The 10,356-nt window shown below is 32.2% G+C and overlaps 1 pseudogene; it reads left to right on the top strand.

The window, feature by feature from the left end:
- Nucleotides 1–328: 328 nt before the first annotated feature.
- On the top strand, nt 329–6,309 carry LOC143221567 (mediator of RNA polymerase II transcription subunit 12-like; annotated as a pseudogene).
- Nucleotides 6,310–10,356: the final 4,047 nt, after the last annotated feature.

Genomic DNA, 10,356 nt, shown 5'->3' with positions numbered 1-10,356 from the left:
CGTGCGAATGCTTGGTTACTGGAAATCGCTGAATTACGAGTTCGTCGGAGTTTGTCCGATTTTCACCAATCGGATACGAGCCTGTGATCTCGGATAGTCGCAAACTTCCTCTGGGGTATATGCAGGTAGAAATAAAGTTTCAATATTATTGCAACATTTAAATGCCTTGTCACTAACATAACTATCTGCAAGGTCTGTTCTGATCCTTACTCAGTGACAATTTTCATTTTTCGTAGGTTAATTATTCACGCTTGTTATTAAATTTCACAAAAACATTTTCTCTTTGCAATTATGCATTGTTTATACTACAAATTGTTTTGTTGCCTAGCTCATCAAATTTGCCGGTTCAAGAACATGTAGCGCTTCTATTTGATTTAATGGAATTAGCGTTAAATATATACGATTTGATAGACTTTTGCATTCAAATATTGAAGGAACTACCAGAAGTTGAAACACAATTGGGAGTTAGAAATAGTCAACGTGTTAGAAGTTATACTACAAGTTTAAGTCTATATGTTGTAGGAGTATTAAGAAGATACCATTGTTGTTTGTTGTGTAAGTATTATGTTTGCAAACAAAATTCGTTACTTTATCTAACCTCTGTTAATGTGAAGTATAATCATAATAATAATTAACATGTATCCAATCCTAGTGGTTGCAGTTCTGATGAACGATGTGTATTAGCGCATCTTTACGATTTATATTTGTCCTTGTCCTTTGTTAAAAACAAAACCACATGGAGTAGAAGCATTTAGTAATACTTACATTAAAATCCAAACTGCTCTTTACAGCATGTTATAGCCAACAATGTCAAGCTTACTTACTTGTCCCAGACATGGAGGAAAAATCAAACCAGGGCTAGACAATTGAACGAGACACCAGCTAATTGTTACAGTTTTGTTTGTAACACGATAGTCATTCGAATAGCTCTGCCTGTTACATTGATGTATTAAATCAAGTTGATGTACAAGACTTAAGTATACATATTTCCCTGGCTGTATTTTTATGTTAATAATTTTATGTTAATAATTGCTTTATAATCATTATTAGCAATCTTAAAATCTTTTAGTACATTCTAAATTCTAATGCTTATAACTTATTTTAAAAAATACATTATTCAATTAATAAGTAATATATACATATAAAACAAAATTTTAGATATTATTTATTTTTTTATAATAAATTAATATAAATTATTGTCGAAAGAGTGTATCAAAAGATTTTTGATCAATTAAATATCAAGATATCACTTTCTATTTATAGCAAGACATTGCTTCTCCTTGGAGGATTTTATCGTGCATATAGCGCTGCCATTTCTGGTAAACGCTTGTAATGAGGGTCATGGAGATGCAGATATGGAGGCTGAAGCAGGAGCTCGTTTAACCTGTCATTTGCTTTTACCACTCTTCAAAACCGTTGAATGTCCTCAACCAGCTTTGTATTCCGTAAGCACAAGCCCTCGTCCCTTACCAAATAGAAATTCTAGGTGTTACAGTATAAAATTAAGTTGTGACAGACACTTGCTAGCAGCTGCTCACAATAACATCATAGTCGGTCCAGTTCTGCCTGTACTTAAAACTATTCTAGTTGTTGCTGATACAACTGCTGGTAAACAGTCACCAAAGAAACCAGATGTGCTAATGAATCATTCAAATAAAGCAGGAGAACCAGATAGTGTTGGTGTTGGTGTTGGTGTGGGTGTGAGTGTAACTACAGGTGAACCAAGTGAATTGTCTAGCAGTCATATTGTAGGTACCAGTGATATTCTACGAGGTGGTGATGACCTGGGACTAGATTTACCAATATCTTCATCTAGCAGTACTGCTGGAACGACTACAGAACATGTAAAAGGATTGTCAGACTTCATGCAACTTGTTCTTAGACAAATCTGCGGTCAAGAGTGGGTATTAGAAGGATGTTTACAAAATCCAGAGGAACTTTGTCATCCCGACATGTTACTTGATAATATGCTGTCACCTCGTCAAGCTTAACGGTTACTTCATATGATATGTTATCCTGCAACTTCTACTGATGCATTTATTGACCAAAAAACTCATATAACAAACATTTTGGAGAATCTGGAGCAGTGGAGTTTAAGGATGTCATGGGTTGATTTGCAACTTATGTACAAACAATTTTCTCCAGGCTCAAATGATCTTTTGCAGTGATTAGATACTGTTGCTAAAGCTGCAATCGATGTGTTTCAATTGAATACTATATCTAGTAAACCAGATAAACGATCTGGTTCAATATGGTTGGTCGCACCTCTTGTTTCAAAATTATCAAGTGCAGTGCAAGGCTGAGTTTTAAAAGTGGCAGGTCAAGTATTAGACTCCGGTAATTGGTCAAAAACAGCTACATGTCGAGAAAGAAGTAGATCCAAATTACCATCTTTATTTAGTCATCAACCATTCCTCTCGTCAGTACTCACTTGCCTCGAAGGTCAAGACCTTCGAAGACCACCGAAGAGAAGATCTTCTGATGTCTCTACAGTCACAGTTATCGCAGTGCTTGAACATTAGTAAAGAAGAAAAAAATTTTGCTACCAAAGACCCTAAGTCGAGAGAGGTATTACAAGATGCATTGCAATTGAGATTTAGTCATGCCAGTGGAGTTTTCGATACTATACAAAGAAACACGACTGCTACCACAGACTGAGCTATCTTATTGGTTCAGCTGGTTAGCTACGGTGATATAGATTTAAATAATAATTCCGAATTGTTTACCACTGTAATAGATATGTTAGCAACACTAATACATTCTACTCTAGTTTCCGATTCACAATCTGAGAAAGATGAGAATATGAAACATTATTAAAATTTGATGAAAAAGGTGAAGAAGGAACTTGGTGATAGTAATTCTTTCAGTATTCGATATGTTAGACAATTATTATCACTGCCAAAATTGACAATGGAAGTTATAACATGTGAACCACTTGGATGTTTAACGGATACCAAAGACAATATAATAGTTGGATTTGATAGTATTGATAAGAAACAGGTAAATACTTGGTATATATTACAATCCAATAAGAAAATATAGCATGTAAAAGAAAGGAAATGATATAAAAATATATGTTAAATTAGGGTTTACATGTATGCGATTCTCAAAGAGTATCTGCATGAAAAGTATTAAAAGGCCACAAAAGTCCTGCTCCAATTTCTTGGGCTTGGATCAGAGAAGTTAGATTAGAACGTAAACTTCTTACATATTAAAATGCCCATAAGCTTTTATGGTTTCATACACATAGTCAAATTAGGCCACCTAGTCACTATTTGGATCCACCACCATGGCCACCAGAAGATTTAGAACCAGATAAGAAAGAATCAGAATCGGACAAAGCTGATACACCAATGAGTATTGATTCTCCTGGAAAAGTAACAGGTAGTGTTGGTAGTAGTGGAATTGGTAATACTACGACTAATGGTAATGGAAAAGCTATGAAAACTCGAAGACATAGAAGCAATACAGGAGCTACTACACCTGTTTCACAGCAAATTCAGGTTTCTTTGATTCTAAATTATTTTTACAATTATTTCTTTCGTTTCTGTTTTGATACATTTTATATGTTTTACAGCAACCACCATATCAGTTACAGAAAATGGCATTCGAAAATCAACAACCTGGAATGTTTACTAGTCAACCACCACAACATCAGCAAACTTGGTATACCAATCAACAAACTCATATACCAGCTTATATGATCAACTGTTACCACCAACCCCAGATGGACCAAGATATGATAGACCAGACATGAACAATCAATAAAAACAAGCACTTTCTCATATGTTACGTTTACGATTACCGTCTAATCAGTTAATGAGCTCCCAGCAACAACCAAGTACTGCACCTGTTGGTGGACCTGGAGCATTCCAAGAAATGCAGAGACAACAATTATTAACAACATAGCCCAACATGGAGGTTCAAATATCAATCCATAACAAGGAATGTTTGTTTCACAACAGCAGCAACAGCCACAACAACAAGGAATTTATACTGGGATGCAACAGGGTAATTACAAATTGTTGTTTGTTACTGTAATAGATATCTTGCAGAGTATAATACATAAAACTATTATGAATAATATTTTTCAGTAGAAATGTGTCAAAACTATGCAGGATATGGAGGTCAACAAATGTTACCACAGCAACAACAGCAACAGCAGTATCAATTTTACGAACATTAACCCTTTGCACTCGGCTGTTCCCTCTCAGGGGACATTAAAGTTTATTAGTGATTAAGAATAATAATAAAAAATCGAATAATAACTTATTCCAGCACAACTTTTTGAGAAATGTATGTTTCTCTGAGGTTTTCTCTGGAAATGGCAGAAGAAATCAAGTCAAGATATAGTAAAATTATTAAGATACATAAAAGAGAACACGACCATCCACGTCTTCGGCGAACATTATTCCGAGTGCAAAGGGTTAATGAATCAGCAACAGAACATGATGTTTTCTAATCAGCAACAAATAATGGGACCTCAAAGGGGGCAAGAGTATATACCACAACGACGTATGCAACCTGAAGCTACGAAACCACCGTATCTTTAGGTTTCATTTGAGAAAAAAGTAGATAAAATTTAGTAGATAAAATTTTAGCAAAAAGCTTTTTAGTATGAAGAAATGAAAATTATGATTTATATTCCTCAGGCTCCAAATGTTGGAATGAAGAAAATGGGTCTAATGGGAGGTTGAGTTCAAAATCAACCAGCACCACCATATCGGCAAACTAGTGGAAAACCTGGTACAATGGGAGTTACAGGTGTAGGTACTAATAATGCTGGTTTACAACAGAATCAACAATTCCAACTAGTAAGTTTATTGAATTGTTTCTTCCATTATATTTTTCTCTGTTATTAACAGGTATTTCAAAGTAATATATTTTATCATAAAATAGGACAGAAATGTACTTTAGTGACTACTTTGCTTTAAAATCGACTTATTTTTTCCCTATTATTTCAATCGAGACCATATTTTAATATTAAAAAGAAATATAAATTGGAGAAGCTTGGAAAAATAATATGCTTTTGTTAGTTTTTGACAAAAACACAATATTTAGAAACTAAAAAGTGGAATATGTGAACTGATCTCAGTGATTTTAAAATATGGTGTCATAAAAGACGAGATTACGAACATCTTTTATCTGTACAATAATTGCCATTCCGCTTTGGTTTTCAAGATTTCCTGGTCGAGATAAACCAAAAATTATCGGCTTAAATATCCGAACCTCCGAACTTCCGAATATCCGCTATGGATCGGTATGAAATTTGGAGAAATTAGAGGAGAGGTGGAATAGATGTCAAATATAAATTTTTGACTTCAGGAATTTAATAGCTCTGAGATATTAAGTTTAGCTATCTCTTATTTTGTTACTTGCAGTCCGGTGCAAGTGCGACACTATACATGTTTAGATAGAATTATAGTAATATATTACAAACTAATATTTTTCGGCTAATAAATTAAAAATTTAACATAGAAGAGGCAAGATCATTTTTCATGGAATTCCTTACAAATTTGCTTACTGGTAGACTGAAAGATGTATCGTAACTGATACATTGTATATCTTTAGCAGGAATGTTCGACGACGTCGCGAGAATTACTATACATCAAAGATATTTATATGCGAATAAATGTACACGTGTGGTAACATATAATTTCCAACATTTCTTTATTAATATCATGGAAGCTATTAAATTCCCAAAGTTAAAATTGTATATTTATCAAGCAGTGCTCACTTCCCCTTTCCTCCAAATTTCATTTCGATCGACTATGTCAGCCTATTCAAGAATAAGAATAAGATTTGTCGCGCTTAGTATAATAATTTATAGAGATAAAGACAAATAATCAAATGGATATGCATTCATTGATTACTATTAACGTTCATAATATTCAGAATCGCGAAACTGCGCCTAAAATTTGTACATATGTATTGCAACATTATGTGAGAAATGTCAGAATGCTAAAATTTTCTATTACTCGTTAAAGTATACTATTGAAATATCAACGTAATAAAATCTGTTCATTTGCTATAATTTTATTAGTATAAAAATGACATACATAAGCGTCAGATTCATTTTCTACAAATAGTTATAATTATTTGCATTATTAGCAACAGGCAATAAATCAGCAACGTATGAGACAACAAATGCTTGCAATGCAACAACAACAACAAGCACAACAGCAGCAGCATCAACAACAAGATAATGCAGGTGGACAACAACCAATTCCATAATTAGTGACACATTTACAACGACATTTGAGTCGACCACTACAACATTATCAACATCAACCACCGCCTTATCAGTAATTTAATGTGAATATAATTAATTAGTATGTTGTATAATTATGTTATTTCATGTATATTTTATGTATATTTATACATAAAGTGTGTATTCAGTATGAATGTGTAAAGTGTGCCATGGCAGAGGCAATAAAGTGAAAGGAATTTCAGAAAAGCATTAAAAGCTACTTCTTTTGTTTCTATTGTTTTTAACATTAATATTAAGCGTACACTATACAAAAAATAACCTGCTATAATTTTTTAGAAATATTTTGTAATTCCTGTATTCTCAAATCAAATAAATTAAGATATAAATTCTTCTTTTGTAAGATTGATAATCAAATTAGAAATGAATTTATTGAAATTAATAGTAAATTGGGGTATTTAAAATGATAAAAAGAAACATTAAAAATATCTATTAAATTATTTTGCCCAATTTACCTCTCTATATTTTCAAGAATAAATGAGCCGTTTATTTTGAAAGTGGCCTAAGTCCTTTTATCTTCAAATGGAGATAATTAAGGGTTTGCGTTTCAATGAATTTAAAAATATACATATAGGATACTAATGAGGCATACTGCTTAAGTGTATTTATGGGTGTTAAATTTATAGTTCTTATTAAAATAGTGACAATTATTAAGTGAATAATATGCGTTTTCTTATCAAGAATGGAGTTAGGCTACTTGCAAAATTAACAACCAGATTTATTATAAAATTTGAAGATGCTCAAGTCCATTCAACATAATTTTAGATGCTTCAAATTGAAAAAAACAATACTCAATTTATTTTACGTATCTTTAAAACACTTCGGAAACATAATTTATGCGATTCAAAACATTTTTTAACTACGTAATGTACAAAATTACAGACGAAGTTATTACAAAACAATTTACTATTTATCTGTATTTTGATGTTTAATAAGTCTTATTTTTGACATGTACCTTTTCGTGATTGGTGGAAATGTAAATCAAAATCTTTTTTAAATATTTTTCTGTAAATCCACTCATTAACGGCTTTTATTATTTTATTTTGCTCGCAATGAAGCTCGTATAAATTAAACATTTTCCTAAGAGTTAGATCAGGAAGTAGATATTTTCTATTAGGATTATGAGACCTGGTATAAGGGGATTCATATTTAGGAAAGGTTTTAATACGATTTTGAATGTGCTTTTTCTCTTCCTCAGATAATTTTCTTGATGATCCTACCATCATCCCACGTAAATCATTGCCTACATTTGCAGAGTTTAATACTTGTTTTAAGCGCCCTTCACTTACTCTAAAAGTATCCTAAAAGAATTTTTTACAGACGGGAACTTTTCCGTTTTTAGAATTTAACAAATACGTAAAACTCCAATTTCTTGGCAAACCTTTTCCGTTTCACAATTTTGCGCTCGACAGCTTTGTAAAGCAATACATTTTGCTTATTAAAATCTCCAAAACCACAAAACTTCTCAAAAATATTCTTTCTTTCCTCTTCGTCGTAATTTCTTGTGCAAGCATTCCGACAACGGTAATCTTTGTTTTGGAAAATTTTTACAGGTACAATATTTCCGGTTTGAGTACAATATCTTTATCCTGAATTCCGTTTGATCTTTCTCACTTTTTGGATGTATGATTCATCGATCTTTTCTCCATTGTTATTCGTATCTTTAGCCCCTGAAGTCGAATATTGTTCTATAATTCTTTTCGATTTTTTTTAAATCATTAGTTATTGTTTCTTCTTCACTATCTGAAGTAAATGGTATTGTTCTGTTCTTCCCCATGGGTGAAATAATTTCTAAAATTTAATATTAAATTTTAAGTTTTATATTAATTTTATATTAATTGCGTTATTCAACTAACGCAATTATCCAAATCTGAGGTCAACTTGTTAAATACTAATTAATTAAAATTACCATCATCACTGCCTTCAGACGTTATCAATAGTAAATATCTTGATTTAAGTATAAATGGACATAGGCCACATTCAAACTACAGGTTCAATTATTGAATCAACTCTGAAAACTTATGTATCAAGAATTATAGTATTTGCTCGGAATATGAGTAACCTGAAATGCATGACTGATAAATAACATGAAATTGTACATGTAGCCATGGCATCTGGTATAAATTGACAAATGGAGTTAGGCCACTTTCAAAATAAACTGCTCAATTATAAATACTAAAGACAAGTCAGAATAATCTTGTTGAATAATATAAGAACTGAGCTATATAATATAAATAATAGTTCAAAATGAGTTTGTGATTCATCCAAAATTTTTTGTTTAAAAAATGCACCTATTGTCCACAATATAAAACTCTTCCCATAGTGAACTTGTATTGTTTGTTTACATATTTTTTCATTCTGTATTATTTCAGTGATGAAGCTTAATTTATCTGTTTTTGGTATATACCATGGTAATAGTAATCATAAGTAATTTCTCAAGAAACACCATTATTTTAATTGTTAAACTTTCTAGATCATAATTCAATTATTTTATAGTACAATTACACTGTTTAACACGAATTTGAAAATTAAATTGCTCTGTTATCCTAAGTTTAAAAAAAATATAAGTTTTTCTAAAAACATACGATTTTTGGTTGAAACGATGTATTATACGAAAACTAAAAAAGTTTGTAAGTTCACTTTTATGTTAAAGGTTGAAGATTCATTTTTAGAAAAAGACTCATACTTTTTGTTATTACCTTTAAAAAGATACATACTAAAATGGTTTAAAGTAGACTAACATAATTCTCTCAAAATATAAATATTTAAAAATATAATTCACAAAATTTAATTGTGTCAAATCTTCTTGTTACAATTTAGTTTCTACAATATTACTAAACTTAACACATGATCTAATTATCAAGTTATGTTAATATATTGGCAAAAAAAGTATATTATGGATTGACTAATGTTAAAGTCAGTAAATTATAATACCAAGACTGGACCAAAATCTATGCACAATGGGACCATTGATATGCCATAATTATTACCTTTAGTGTCATATTGTAACCAAATTGTTTACTGTATTACATGTACACAGCAACATTAATTAAACCTTAAAATTAATTCTATATATATACAATTATTCATCATAATTAAATGATCTAACCCCATAGACATACATCGAATAATATAACATATACGTACATTAAACGATGTAACGTACATATATAATAGGTTGGAGAAATCCATTATCATTATAATTTTTAAAGGTTTTTCTTTTTTTCCCAACCTAATGTAATTTTCTAAAATATAAATTTTCTAATTAACGCCATCTATGATTTTGGACTGAAAATTTAATGATAATTAAGAATCAGTTCTCGGCATCATCCATGAATTTGAACCAAATGTGTTCCAATTATAAGTCTTTCCAATATAAAATCATATATAACGCTGACAGTCGCTTCTTCACTATTATTATGATTTAAATTTTCAAATATTAATATTTCTCAAAGAAAAGAAACACCGTTGAGAATATTCGTTAATTATGTTCGTTTCACTTGGTGTTTCATATTATAGAAATCGACGTGACGTAACGAAAGAGAATAACGAAGGAAAAATTGAAACTGAATGGTTCGATTTATTGACAATAGAATCCAAAGGAAATCGAATCGTTTGAACGTTTTAGTTGGATATGGCGCAGTTGATGGTGACGGCGAGACAACCCCAGTTCTAGCGGCGCGCGCATGCGCGGCCGACCAAATATTTCTGGACAAACGATCCGGTGGAATTAAAACAGGGACGATGGCGAATGAGGCCTGACACAAGTCGAGAAGTGGCAATAGACGCAAGATGGGGAGTACGTGGTGAAACGGTGATGCGCGGTGAATGATTCCTCGTCGATTTTTCACGGACAAAGCGGTCGTCGTACGTGAGCCGCGTGCCATTTGTGATCCCGTCGATCCCGTCAGGGAGGAGGAACGTTCGTCGTGGGGCCAGTACTGATCGAGACAGAACGAAAACGTGTGTGCGCGCTTCGGTGCAAGTAAACAAACGGTATGAGTGCGGTACTGGGAAGTGTCGATGACCCTGCCGGTCTACTGGACCCTGACATCGAGACCATTCTCGAGGAGAAGAATGAGTTAATC

This window comes from Lasioglossum baleicum, unplaced genomic scaffold (genome assembly GCF_051020765.1).
Source record: "Lasioglossum baleicum unplaced genomic scaffold, iyLasBale1 scaffold2705, whole genome shotgun sequence".
NCBI classification, from domain to species: domain Eukaryota; kingdom Metazoa; phylum Arthropoda; class Insecta; order Hymenoptera; family Halictidae; genus Lasioglossum; species Lasioglossum baleicum.
Note: the sequence above shows the minus strand (reverse complement) of the source record. Positions and strands in the feature narration are given on the sequence as shown.